Raw genomic sequence first — 15,537 nt, forward strand, 5'->3', positions numbered from 1 at the left:
TTCTAAAAATTGGTTAAGGATTCCTTGAGGTGTAGCAGTTTGTCCATTCCTCCAACTGAAATTTGGATGGTTTCTCCAGCTGGAGTTGAATGTATTGGAAGTGGTCCCTTTGAAAAGCCTCTAGTAATTGTTTATGGCATTTGATTACTCATTCAAAATTTCTTGAAAAATAGGTATAGTTAGGCAATTTTCAGGAGTGCACATTGCAAGCACAAATACCGCAAACCATTTCCTTAGCCTTGTCCGTCTTAAGTTCCATGGCCTCGAGTTTTCTTGTGAGATTGGCCACTTTAGCATTTATATCATATTCCTCTTTCAGAATATAAATTCCACTCCTCTCCTTTGGTTGAGTTGGCTTAGAAGTGGTATTGGGTTTTGGGGCGATGTCCCATGATTGTTCATTTTCAGCAATTCTATCAAAATAATCTCACACATCATCGACATTCTTGTTCATGAATTCCCCATTGTGCATTGTCTCGACCAATTGGTGCATGGAAGATGTTAGTCCATTATAGAAGAAATTTGTTATGCATCACGTTTCAAAACCGTGTTATGGGAATGAACTAACAAGATCCTTGAACCGCTCCTAGCATTGGAAGAATGTTTCATCTTCCTTTTAGGCGAAGTTCGTGATTGACTTTCTGAGGATTTTCATTTTATGGCATGGAAAGAATTTCTTTATGAACTCCCTTGTCATGTCATTCCATCTACTAATAGATCATGGACGTAGTGAATGTAACCACGTCTTAGCTTTTTCTTTCAAAGAAAAGGGAAAGAGTTTCAGCCTGACTGTGTCTTCAGTCACATTAGGAAAGTATAAAGTGGCTATTATCTCATCAAACTCTTTCATGTGTAGGTATGGACTTTTAGATTCAAGTCCATGAAACTTTGGAAAGAGTTGGATCACTTCTGCCTTGATATCCATATTTCCTGCATTCTCTGAAAAAATCATGTAGGAAGGTGCGCTCACCCCTGCCGGCTGTAAATAATTTCCTAAAGTATGAGGTAAGGGTGCTTGATGCACCTTATTCTCATCCTAAGCTTCCTCAACTGGAGGTTGAGGAGGATTTGGAGGATTTACAGGTTGATTTGCAGCCATAGCTTCAATTAACTCTGGGGATCTTAAGTGGTGTCTAATCCGGCAATGGATAGGCAACCCTTCGATCAGTCTTCCTTCACTTAAGAGATGTCGAGTGTTGTCACGGACCCACATGTGCATGAAACACTCTTAGCCCTCAATTAACCTAACCCTAAAAAGAAAAAAACCTAAGACAAATAAGAAATTTAGAAAAGAAAGAGAGGGAATTAGAAAGAGGTTACTAGATTGGAAATTTCTATGTTAAGATCCTACAAAACAGAAAACAAGTTAATTTCTAAAAATAAATCAAGAAAAATTCTAACCTGAAATAGAAAGTAAATAAATCCTAATCTTAACCTAATTTCAAAACTAGTTAGTTTCAGAAAAACGTAATCGTTAGTTCCCGACAACGGCACCAAAAATTATTCACAACCCCAAGTGTGGGGTTACGATGTAGTAATAATCTCAGTGAGACCGGGGTCGAATCCACAGGGACTGAACTTGTACGCTTTTGAAGGTAACTAGAAGTAGAATTAGAGAAAGATGTGAATCTAAATCTGAAATTGTAGAGAGAGTAATTGTGAAAAAAATAGTTAAAACTAGTGATTTAAAAAGTGGGAACTAGGGTGCCAAGGATCCACTTGCAGCTATCAGGATGTTTCCTTATTTGATTCAAGGAACACAATTGGAATTGGAGTCCTATCCTATCCAATTGGAAGATATATCAATAAAATCAAACTTGAACTTTCATGGACCTAATTCTCAATGGAGGAGAATTGTGAAGGTTGGAAGGGATTCCATCACCAAACCATGCCTAGGAGACAATGGCTAACAACAGGATTTACCAATCCTACAATCTCAAAATAAGACAAAGAAGATTGTAACAGCATAAAAATTGAGGGTCATGTATACACTTGGCTCCCAAGTTCCTGGGTATCACTTATAGCCAATTTTTACTATTTTACATTTAATCTAGTCTAATGAGCAGCATGGAATTACTTGAAATATGAATCATAATTTACGACTAGTCTACTGGAAGGGAAAAGGCTAAATATATACAATGTCCAAAAATATCGATAGGACACACAAGGCATCGCCTAACAAAAATACAAAGAATAGTATCTCCAAAAGAATAGTATGCTGAGTCCACTACTCAGCGACTCAAGTCCGCCTGCGAAATCTACTGCGAACTGCCCATCAACTGGAAATAGGATAGCTCGTCCTCCTCATCCAGGCTCGCGCCGAAAGGCTCCTCATACTCCACGTCACCTGCAACTACTGAAGAGTTGGGTTGGTGTTTTAAAACACCATCCCAGAGTGGGAGTGAGTGATCAACTCAGTGGGTGCTATTAATCTTAAGTTGCATCAAACATCAATTATATTATGAATTTAATAAAAGGCAAACATTCATAAATCCTTAACTAATCTTCTTAATGCATATGTATGATAAATGATATGATGTATGACCTCGCCAAAACCCTCCATCGAGCGACTCTGTCTAACGATCGCACATGACCAGCACTCCCTCATTGCGATCTCAACTGCTGAGTCGCCAAACTCTAGCTAGTGCAATGCATGAATAATGTTAACAGAGTATTTAGTTAATTCCGTTCATCCAACAGATTGTGGAAACTGGTACACCCCACGATATCAATGCCCTTAACTAGTTGTGAGGCCAAGGCCCCTCAATGCACGAGGCCAAGACCCCGCGACCCTTGATCCCATTGGGTTTCCCATCCCCGATTTCAAGCACATGGGGAGTGCTGGGAAAGGGATCGCTCGCGGTCACTACGGGGAGGCTCGTCACCCCAGCATAGGTTGACAGCTCGGACACAGTGTCTCATTCCACCATGCCCGGCTCTCAAGATGGTGGATTAGTTTTAAATGGTTATCAATGGACTTCAGTGGGCGAAGGGTGTTCGAGGTTCCATTCAGGTGTGAGTAGACATGGTTGACAATCATAGTTGGTTAGTAATTGGGCTAGACCATGCGAGTCCAGGTGAGTACGTGACGGACGACATCGGCGCAAGCGACTCACGTAGTCCAACTACTGTCGTCCATTTGCATCTGCCCAAACTTGCCGTTTTAGCCATAGGATGGTTCTACCAATGGGACCACCTTCACTCCCTCAGTTTCCTGACCAACCTAGGGATTTAATGGTATTCAGTAACACTTCAACAATTCATAGTTCATCATCTAAACTCAATAATGTCATGCACTCATACATCAACATGAGAATTTAGATTTTTTCTATAAATGCAAGTCCTAACAATATGTAACGTCTCGAAAAAATCTGTACAGAGACCCGAGTACCACCTCAGGCAGAAATCACTAAGGACCAAATCCTTTAGAAATTAGACCAGCATTAGCTAGTGCTAAACTAAAGTACCTGTGAAATTAGCACTAATTACTTTAAATATGATCTGCAAGACCCAAAAAGTGTAGAATCATTGACGCTACTTTACCTTGAAATCTAGAATCAATCTCTAAACCCGGTTGCTCTCGGGAGCACCTTGAGACTCTGTATCGGACCTGGACCGCACGTCGAAAGTCCAACTACTACGAAACCATACGGTTATGACTACTTTATTGGACTTGACCACCACCTCGAAAATCAAGTCCTAACAGTACCCAGAAACGCATAACTTGAGCCCAGGGCGAAGTGTGTGAGAAACGTGAATATACTTAGGAAATGAACTGGGACTTAAGTGAATTGAGTCGTTTCACTTGCAGGCTAAATCTAAGGATTCAGACCATCGGAATCTGACCCAAGTACACCCTCGGTGCAGGGAAAATTTCCAACTCATGTCGGTGCACTTGTGGCCCTGATCGAGTACCGATGACCGTCGAACTGAAACTGGTCCGCCACGGTCGATCTGTAAATCCGATCGGACTGAAAACTCAGCTTGACCTAGATCCAATGTTAGGGGGCTTAAGTCCGACCGCATGCTGAAAGGCGGCTACTAAAAGTGCTCCGTTGGACTGAAACAGACGCCCTTTAGATATAACCTAAGTATACCTTGGCCTTAGGGCCATTTCCATTAGTCCTGGGCCTATATAAAGGCTTAAAACCCCCTCTCTCTCACTCCATATGAATTTTTAAACCCTAGGGGAGAGAAAAGAGAAAAAGAGAAGGAAAGAGAGAGAAAGTGAGAGAGAAAGCTAGAGGTTGTTCCTGGGATTCAATCCCCTTACTCCACGTGTTTAACCACCCTTCTCATGTCACTATTCCGGCGATTCTGATTCCGTTCTTAGGTAAGAAAACCTAACCCTAATCTGTTTTAGGGTTTTCAATAGTGTAAATGGTGGAATAGCTAACCTATTCCCTGTTATAGGTTGTTGTGGTGCCGTAGACAAAGACTTAGCTTTTAAACTGAGTTTGTTACGAGTTTATCGGCAAAAGGTATGGACTATAAATGTTTAGGTTATGGTTTTCAAGGTTTGTAATGTCAGTTAATGATTTATGACTGACTTGAATGATACCACATGCTTAGATGCGATGTTTCCTGCACTTTACACATATACATGAACTATGTTGAAAATAGTGAACTCCATGTGTTTATTGATATGCTTGATGTATGATCGTTGTATACGTGGCATCTCCTTGTGAAAGGATTTGCTATAACATGCGTTTTAACTAAGTTATTACATGTATGTAATATCTGTAGTCTAAGTGTTTGATAAAATGCCTCAATGAGGAACTACTTATTAAAATACAAGTAATAAGGGTGTTGAGATAGGATTCTCAATTCCCTTAACCATGGTTATAGTTTTCCTTTATGTATCCTATACACTACTACATGCTTTATGATTGAAATGCCTATGTATGCTAATATGCACACTATGTGTTCATGAAAATGCTCAAATGAGACTTATATTTAAGTTGATTGCTACATGCTGTTTTGGACTAGCACATACGTATTCCTATTGTATTTGGAGTGTGTTTGGGACTATGGTATAGTCCAGGCAATCGGTAACAGGTCCTGGATTGGTGGCTGAGGTTGTTTCGCCACACCGGACGTGTTCGATGAATCCGAGTCATACTTGGGTTGTCGATAGTGGTTAGGCCACACGGAGTGCTTACGCACTCCATGTCGATCGGCTCAACGTACGCTCGTACTAGTCGAGCTCGTAAAGTAACCCGATTGACCCGATGTATGTTCACCATGTATGGACGCTATTGCTTGAACCTAAGGTACCAAACTCACCAGTGAAAACCCCATTAACCTTGGTACCTCAATCCGTCAAGACTCATGAGCCAGACATAGTGGTATGGGACATCGTGGTCGAGTTGTCGGCCTATGCTGGGGCGACGAACCTCCCCGTAGTGACCATTGAGTAACACTGCCTTGTGAGCCGAATACGGTGGTATGGGACACTGTATTCGAGCTGTCGGCCTACACTGATCAGGTGACGAGCCATTTGTAGTGACCTCGAGCATATTTGAGACTGCGTTGAGGCGACGAGCCTTTCCGTAGCAACTAGAGTATAAACTAGGCCTACGCTGATCAGGTGACGAGCCCTTTGTAGTGACTTAGAACCGCAATATTGTATGAGATGTACTAGGACTGACGACCCTAGAATGGATCATTGTTCGGGAAATGATATAAGGGAGGTACCTTAGCTTCCTAATCTTGCTGTATGAAAAGGTCTAATAAGAACTCGGTAATCATGTTCATGCACCGCATTGCATGTGCCTTTGGCGTTGGAATTGAGCACTGTGAAAGGGATGCATGCCGCGACCGTGAGATGAAGTTTACAGAAGGAGTGTAGGCGAGGGCATACATCATTAATACATAACATTCTTGCATTAACCAGAGTACTTAGGAATGCTGTTGTATTGCTTTATCATTACTGCTTGACTGAATTGATAACATGTTAACCTTTGCTTTATAGCTCTACTGAGTTTATCACTCACTCCCATGTTCTGGGACGGTGTTGTACACACCAACTAGACTCTGTTTTAGCTGCAGGTGGTGGCGATGCCTATGAGGCGGAGCCAGACTTCGAGGATGACGAGGAGGCATTCTCCTATATGCAGTTATCAGGCGGGTTCATGTGAGCTGTGTCCTGATCGCCGGGGCTACAGGGACACTGACTAGATGCTCTTACACTGTTATTTTGTATTTTGGAGCACACATGTATATTCATTTTGTACATTTTGGGAGTATACATATATATATTTAACCTGGTAACATGATCACACTTCGGAGACCTACTACAGTTCATATATCTTATATATGTATTACAGTCTTCCGCTTGCAAAACTCACTTGTCTCTAGAGTATGATATGTTGTTTTGGTATAATCCCATTCATGTTTAATGCACTAATACAGACAACATTTAATCATCATTATCTATATTACATAAGTGATGTATTGGAACTCGGGAGTTGGGCCTATGCTCGACCCTTGATTTTCAGGGCGTTACACAATATTACTAAATAAATGTGCATGTGTGTTGTGGGGGTTAGCAGAGGGATCAAGAGCTATAAATCATTTCAAGCACTCACATGCAACAAGGAGTAATGCTAGCATAATATATATCGAGGACTTATGCGAGCACACATAATATACAACAAGGATTAATAGGACATACAAGCCATAGGGAATCATCACACAAGAATCAAGCAATAATGAACATGCATTCACCAAATTCATGCCCTATCATGTTAATGAACAACAAGCAATATATAATCATTTCATATCATTTGGGGAATCTATCATGTAGGGTCTGGCTAGGGTTTCTCTAGATTATCCAAATACTTCACCAAACAATCATTATCATTAGATTCATACTAAAATTGGTGCTAGGCCACCTAAGAATAATAGTCCGCACTTTAAGAGGAGATTTCCATTCTTTGAGATCTTAGGGTTTGGGGATTTGGGTAAAACCACCAATTCCTAAATTAAAATCAAGAAAGACAACATTAATGCCTAGAAATCTACACTAGGTTGCTCTATTGAAGGGAAAATATACCATTCTTACCTCTGCTTCTTAGCATGGGTGGGTTTGGTGGAGGTTTTGTAGTAGCCACTGGTTTGGTTGAGGAAATACCAACCCTACAAGCATCAAGATTCCCCTCACTCATGGCAAACACTCTCTCTCTTATCTTTCTCTTCATCTTCTCTCCAATCTCTCTTTCTCTTTCTCTTCTCCTCCACCTAAAGTAGGGCATGAAATTCATATGGGAGAAGGGAGTGCCCAGATGAGGCCCTTTTATAATACCAAAGTTGGTGTAAACGGCCCTATGGGTTAGGTTTTTACTATACTAGCCCCATGGGAGGGTTTTTCTAGGGCCCACTATGGGGCATACCTATTAATATACACCATATAATAGTTAGCCCTAATGATGATCCACGTATGGACATGATTGGCCCGCTATTTGGATGCGCCGATCGACGGATATGATAAAAAGTCTGTTCAACGGTCACCGATGGTAGATCGGGGCCGCGGCTATACGGATATGAGCAGGAAAATATCCTTACTCCACGTGTGAAGTTTGGTCGTAAACCGACAGTCCGAAATCCTCAACTTTACTTAAGAGTGGACGACCCAATTCACTTTAGTTCTAGCTCCTTTCTTTAGGGTATTTGCACTTCTCATGCACTTGTCCTTTGGTTCAAGTTGAGTAGTTCTAGACAGTACCCAGGTCCAACTTCTGTGATGGATGTCAAGCCCAATAAGACGGACATTATTCTATAGTTTTGGAACTAGTGGCCTGCCAACGAGCCGTCTAGAACTTGTTCGGAAAATCAGGGCTTTTCTAGAATAAATTAGGTATTGAGATTTCTCGTGGGCAATGATTAGGGTTTAGATTAACTATGTTCATAGTGTGGCCTATTTATAACTAGTGAAAGTGGAGATTTGGTTATGATTACTTTAAATCATCGGTTTTAGGCTAAAAAAGTAACGTGGTTGATTTGGTCTGTTAGTCAAGATTCGGGCCTTATCTAACTCGGCTTCGGTTAGATCTTTAATTTAATTATGATTGTCTTGATTAGTTAGCGATGTGTCGGTTAGATTTGGGCCCTATGTGAGTAAATCATGGGGCTAAACTTGATGTTCAAGTGATCGGACGGATTCGTTGGCTTCCTACGGTTGATTAATCGGACTTGTGTGGTTCTTTACTAGTTCCACCCGTGTATAAACTAACATTGAGTGCTAATGGTCAGTAAGTGATAATATAAGTTAATTTTAAAAAAATTGAGGATTTTTGGAAATCCAAAACAATGAAAATCCAGGATGTTACAAAGATACTCAAAGCTATTGCAGATCTATTGTAATTTGAGTCACAACAAACCATTAAAAACTGAAATTATTCCTTAAATATCAAATTAAAATCAAAGAAGTTCAACAAGAACAAGAATCAAACAAGAACAACATCCTAACACGCTATAAGCTTCACCTCTTAGCCCTAGCTAAGAGGTTTAGCCAATCATAGACATGATTGAAATCAAAACCCTAAAAGAAAGCATTAAAAACTAGGAAAAATGGAAGAAGAAACTCTTGGATGACAGCTCTACCCCTTCGCTCTGCTCCTCAAAACTCTAGATCGTAAAATCGCCTCAATTTACATAGTCTGTGTAACTCTGCGTAACTCGTTCGATGACATCGAACAACCTTTGATGTCATTGAACGTAAGTTGAATTTCGGAAGTCGCGCCTTTACACGCTATGTAATTTTCTGCAGTGCATAAGTTCTTATGTCATCGAACCTTCCTTCGATGTCATTGAACTGCCTTCGATGTCATCAAATGATCTTCGAGTAATTGAAAAAGTGTCCAAAACAATACAGTGAGTTGCTTTAAAATTCTTCAATAAATTTGATGCCATCAAACAGACTTCGATGTCATCGAGAACCTCTTTGAGTCATCGAACAAGACTTCGATTCATCGAGAATTGTATCCAATATATCCAACAACCAACTTGATTTTCATGTAAAAATTTGATGTCATCGACCTGTGTTTGATGTCATCAAACTGTGGTCGATGACACGATAATGAAGTGAATTTCAACACTTTGTTCTTTCGACTTCCTTCCTTCCTTCTCCACTTGGTTTTCTTAGATCTTGGGGTCTTAAAATCTTCAATCTTGGTCTCCATAGATCCGTTCTTTGTCTTGGTGTTCTTTAAGCATCAAATCCATGCTTTTAACATTCTTTTGAATTTAAGCTCTTAAATTCACTTTGCAGTACAAACATGCATAAAGTATATCATCAAGCAGTATCATGTTCATAAACCAAGATATAAATGGGGGAAAATATGCAATATTTGACACTCAACACTACGTTAAGATAGAGAGTTTAATTTTTGAAAATTTTGAGTTTAATCAACTAAGTAAACCATTAGCTAAGTTCTCCCAATGATTTGATTAATAGAAAGTTTAAACATCAATTGAATCTAGTTCACCATTCACACTTAACTCATATTCTATGAGGAATACTAGAATTTCTGATTTCAGCATGTTTATCACTGAAAAGTGTTAGGAACCAAGTTCGGAGATCCTTATCTCCCTTAAAAATAATGAAAAAGAATAAAAGAACCAACCAGAAAATAGTAAGATCGACAAAAAGGCTGTACATGTATGTGTTTCAATGAAATTTTGTTGAAAAGACTAGAAATAATATGAAAAATGCCGCTGATATAAAATCTAGAAGCTGGGAAAAAGAAGTGAAAAGGGAATAGGTTTGGAATCAGTACTTGTGTCGATCTATCCACCTTAAGGTGATGAGCCTGGCTGACATTATGAAACAATAATATCATCTATGGAAAGTGAGTTGAGACTCATTGAGCACACTAGGAACTTGATGTATGAACGCATTCTATTGATTAATTGATACAGGAAGACTTAATTCAATTGTTTACTCACGAGATCAGGCTTTGGATTGTCAAAGTATCGTTCTTTCATCTTGAACTTTTACTCATTCCTACATAAATACGCAGACTTTTATTTTCTGGAAAAGATTTGAATTTTAGAAGTTTAGGAATATTATTTCATGCAAGTTTTGCTTAGGATTAGCAAAATGCTGGTTTGGGGGGGGGGGGGGGGGGGGGTGGGTGTTGAGTGTGAAATATTACATAATTCACCTTGTTTATACCTTAGTTTTATGAACATGATAGCGTTTAATCAATTTATTTTATGCATGGTTTGTCCTACAAGGTGATTTCTAAAGCTTACAAAAAGGATGCTAAAAGTTTGTTTTTGATACTCAAGAGGCAAGGATGAATCTTTGGAGGGCAAGAATGAAGAATTCAAGAGTCTAAGATCCAAGAAAACCAAGTGAAGTCACGCCCAAAACTTGGAAACTAGGCTCAGAGAATTCTCGATCGCCGAATTTGGTGCCGACAGCCTCCGTAGTATCCCATTCTTGGCTCCCAGTGCCCATACGCCATATTCTGATCCTGAGATCCTACAAAGAGGATTTTCCAACGTACATTTATCTCGTAAGAAGTATAACCATAAGCTTACCCAAATCACAAACGCAACATCATCATCACATATCCACTAATATAAACAGTTGAATACAGTACTGAAAGGAAAATATACATATATCGAAAATCAAAGCTCCAGAAGTCCACTGCATGCTCCAACCTCAACGCTGCTACAACCTAACGCCACCTGCACGCATTTATCGTGCATAAGCCTATAGAAAGTTTAGAGGGTGGTGTAAGTGTGTGCGCAATATAAATGTGCTCAGGATGCATTATGAGAGCAATGCGGAAACATATTGGTAAGTCCATAATTATCATCAGCCTTATCCAGGCTATGTGATGTCAAAACATAATAAACCAATATCATATACTGAGGAAGCAATGTAGATCAGTTATGCAATGTAGAGACATAGTAAGCCAAATATCCTATACTAAGGAAGCAATGTAGATCTGTTACGCAATGTGGAGACATAGTAAGCCAAATATCATATATTGAGGATAAAATGCAATTTGCAAATCCTGACGAGTCCATGAATACCGTTAGTCATATCTAAGCCATGCATCAAACGTACGCGTATCGCCCGATTATGTGTGGGCAACTCCATCTCACAAGGAGTCCCATAAACATCTCAGCCCAATGGCATATGCTTTAATCAATCATCCCTCACAACATGCATACGAATGATGGGGTCCACAAAAGGATGGCGGATCTAGTCCAAATATCAAGATAGGCTTTAAACAGTGGATACGCCAAACCTCATACTACATATCCTTCCGTCTATGGTAAGGGGTGATATAGACTGCTTTACAAAAGCTCACTAATTTAACACGCGTCACGACAGTTAAGGAAGGAATTTAACTTATGGCAACTACAACATCGGACGATGCTTTCGATGTGGGACAAAGTTCTGCCTTCATTGTGTGCACAGTAGTCTGCCAGTATAGTAGCCTGTCAGTCACTGGTAGCTCGCCTAGGCCCTTAGGCCCCGCTCACATCAGTGTCCACCCACGTGTGCAACAGTGACGGAGTGTCATAATATCCCCCACCGAGGGCAGAGCCGAGTCTGAGTACGATAAGTGAGCTTCCTTACCCTGTTTATCGCACAATAAACTGAACTTCCTTATGGGGCCCAATACATACACAAGGTGGGCTCTAAGGTAAAAGAAATAATCCTATTAACAACCAATGGGGGCCCAACATCTTGGGATATCCCAATATGAATAGATGAATCATGCGATATCAATGGGGCCTAGTAATTTGGGTTGACCCACTTAGAGAATGATGAGAATGGGCCTAACAAAGGCCTAAGAGAAGGTCACAATGTGGATATTTAACCATCATTGCCCATCAATGTGGACATTTAACCAACATTGCTCTCAACGAGTGGCCCACATAGAGCCAAACGTATAGTGGGCCCATGGCCTCATACAAGGGCTTAATATACATCACCATGGGCCTCACTCAAGGGCCACATGTAAGGCTCGTATCCTATTCCATACCGTTCTGTGGACTTTCGCGATCCTTCCCGACGAATTTCAACAACCCGTGACTATAATCGACGTTTGCGCGCGATCCTAAGTCATATCCTGTAAATCTAAGACGGATCAATCTGAGACTTATTCCATTGCGACCGTACCATTGCTGCGGTTCCAACGCTGCGTCTTGCACACCGATGCGATGCCTAGGCCAGGAGATGTGGGCCCGCGTTTATCTCAAAGAAACGTCGCGCATTTGTAAACCTAAGAGAATCTCTACAACCCATCCCATCAATCAATCAAATCAATCAATCAATCAATCAACTACCCTAAGTCAACTCTTTAGTCAAGTCCATCTATCACTCACATCCATCACCTCTCTCTTACAACCACCATTTCTCTCTCTCTTTCTCAACACATTTTCCAAGCAACAAAGAGATGCACGTCCAAGCATTTTCAAGGAGAGAAAAGTATTTATGTGTGGCCCACTTCCCACCCCAAGATCCATCATCCTAGCCCTTCATTTATCATCATTTTCCATTAAAGCGAGACACAAGGAGTTTGACATTCCATCGGACCAAGAAGATCGAACGATGGGTGTTTCTATAGGCCTAGATTTCATTTTCTTGATGATGGGCCAAGTGGGGCCTACCGATTGATGGTATGGATCTCACTTTGGACCCTAGGTGTGGCTAATGGCCCACCTTAATTCTCGTGATCATTCCATGATGGGGCCATTCTCCATGGACCCAATCATGATGTTTATTTTCCCTACATGATAGGGTCATCTAGACCTTGCATTTTGGTAGAGAAAGGATCTCCATCGTTGATTTTGATCAGTAGGCCCACATGTAATGGGACCCACTTGATGTATATTGTGATGTACGGAAGGGAGGGCCCATAGTGCCGGGGTCCCTCCATCACTCGCCTCTCTCTCTCTCTCTCTCTCTCTCTCTCTCTTTTTCCTTTGTTGATGGCTCCATGATGTATGTAATTTATCCAAGTCATCCACCTTCGTGGGACCCACTTGATGGACGTGTTGGATCTACACCATCTAGGCCATGTGGGGCCTACCTTGGGGTGATGGGAAAACACGAATATTAGATTGATCAAAATCAAGTGGGCCACGTCCATGTGGGACCCACCTTGATAAATTCATTCACAGCATCCATCTAGCGTCCCTGGACGCTGGACGTTGTCAGTGAAGTGTGAACAGACAGTGGGATGTACTCACAACAACCAAAAAAAATATAGCAGTTTGATTTGAAGGCTTTTAGGTGGGCCACTCATGCAGGCCCCACCTTGATGTGTGGGTCTAATCCACGCCGTCCATCCCATTCCCAATCTCATTTTAGGCGTTGAGTCGAAATATGAGGCCAATCCGATTATCCGGCGGGCCATATCATAGAAAACAGTGGTTTTTACCATTAAAATCCGTTAAGGCCCACTTTGATGTTTCTACACCCCAAAACACATCGAATATTGGGCTCATTTAGACTGTCTTGAGTCATAGGATCCAATGGGTGGGGTGGATTCTCCTGATGCGGGCCCCGCCTAGGAAAAAATGTGGAAAAATAAAAAAAATAAAAAAAAAGAAACAACAGGTGCTGCTGCTGCTAACGTCCAGAGGATGCGTAGTAGCGTCCTGCTGTGCTGTGACGTGAAGGGGCAGGGACCATGGGTCCCAGCCGTTGGCCCCACCATAGTGTATGTGTGTTATCCACACGTCCACACCACTGGACGGTGGGACCCACCCACATGATGTCTTTGTTTTATTTATTCTGTCCACTGTTTGGACAGTGGGGCGCACCATGATACAAACAGTCCAACCATTTTGAGATATCATTTTATGGTATGAGATAAAAAATGAGTCAGATCTAATTTTCAAGTGGACCCCACCATTGAAATAGTGGACAGTGACTTCCACCGTTCAAATTTCTTAGGGGCCACAGAAGTTGTCAATTAAGCTTATATTTTTATTTTCACTTCATCTATCTCTATGTTAACTTATGAATTGGTTGGATCTCAAATACATCACAGCAGGCCACACCGTGATGTGTCCAGCCATTGATCAGGTGGACCACACCGCAAAAATAGTGGGATTTGAATGTCTATCATTGAAATCCATTTGGGTCACAGAAGTTCTGGATCAATAGGGAATTTGTTTTCCCTCTTAATCTAGGTCTTTAAGACCTTATGATTAGATTGGGTGGAAAATAACTTCATGGCGGGCCCTGTGATTTATTTAACAGTGAAAATTATTATCTCCACTAATATTTGTGGTATGGTCCAAATGATCCTTCAATATGACTCATTTTTGGGAATTTATAAGGCCTGTTGTTGAGGTTCACCTTGATGTGTATAAGGCCTGTTGTCGAGGCCCACCTTGATAAATATGAGGCCCATGTGATGCGGCCCATTTGATGTATCTGAGGCCCATGGGTTGAGGCCTAATGGATGTATATAAGGTCCATTGCAATGTGTGATTCCACCATGGTTTATGTAATGATGTCGATGGCGGGCCATGCCTTAGGAGCAATGATGGTTTGACGCCCACATTGTAAGAACAATGTTGGTTAAATGTCCGCATTGTAACTCTCCCTAGGGCCCATTGATAGGCCTATACCGGTTGTGTGTAGGCCGTCTAAGCCCATCTTCGTTGTGAGGATAGTTCATCACTATATAACATGCTTAGTATGATTCTATGCTTCATACGCATTCGCATCATATGTATGCTTGATATGAGGAGTGACTGATCATAGCATATGCCATTGGACAGATTGTTTATGGGACTCACTATTAGGAGTTGCCTACATGAGCACGTGGTATGTGTAGGATTGTTGCATGACTGGATAGTGTGATTCATGCATCTCGCATATGTGTGTCATGATCATTGTACGCCCTAGCGACATCAGGGCCATGGCCTCCACAAGCACATTGTGGATGGCCGTATCGAAAACCAGAAATGCTTGGTTCTATCACTGTGGGCACTTAGGATGTCCTTGGGTGAAAATTTCAGAATCTTTTTGGTACCAAGAGATGCTCCAATGTCTAGACCAAGTGGATACACGAGCGCAGGAGTGCCAAATACCAGTAGGTCACATCTCCCACTGTGTCGTGGTCGGTTGGAAGGGGGTGTGGCCTTATCTGCCCGAGTGAGGAGGTTGTAAGTTAGGCTGAGTTTGACCAGCTCGCAAATGAGTCCGCTATCGACGAGCCGACTACTGGTCAGGCGGATAGTGTGGTCTCTTCCACTTGCTGCACTGTGCAGCTAGGGAGACAGTGGTCAGTGTGGAGTGTATTAGACCTCGGTGATATCCTAGAGAGAAACTATACTGATATATGTACTTGATGAGTACTGACATACTTATTTTGCATCTTGTATATGACATTTAGCTACGTAGGCCTTGCATTACATAGCCTTGGTATGGCCGATAACATTCATGTCTTGCATCACATAGCCTTGGTACGGCTGATAGTATTCATGGACTTATTCGCATATTTTCGCTTTACTCTGATATTGTATACTTGGCACTTGCCTTGCGTACAC

At 41.3% G+C, this 15,537-nt stretch overlaps 1 non-coding gene across 1 annotated transcript; it reads left to right on the forward strand.

Moving 5' to 3' along the window:
* The first annotated feature begins 542 nt into the window (after window positions 1-542).
* Window positions 543-649, forward strand: LOC131226509 (small nucleolar RNA R71). Its single transcript, XR_009161886.1, has one exon. It is a non-coding gene; the product is annotated as a small nucleolar RNA R71 (small nucleolar RNA).
* The last annotated feature ends 14,888 nt before the right edge of the window (window positions 650-15,537 follow it).

The sequence above is a fragment of the Magnolia sinica genome, chromosome 14, assembly GCF_029962835.1.
Source record: "Magnolia sinica isolate HGM2019 chromosome 14, MsV1, whole genome shotgun sequence".
In the NCBI taxonomy this organism is placed as follows: Eukaryota; Viridiplantae; Streptophyta; class Magnoliopsida; order Magnoliales; family Magnoliaceae; genus Magnolia; species Magnolia sinica.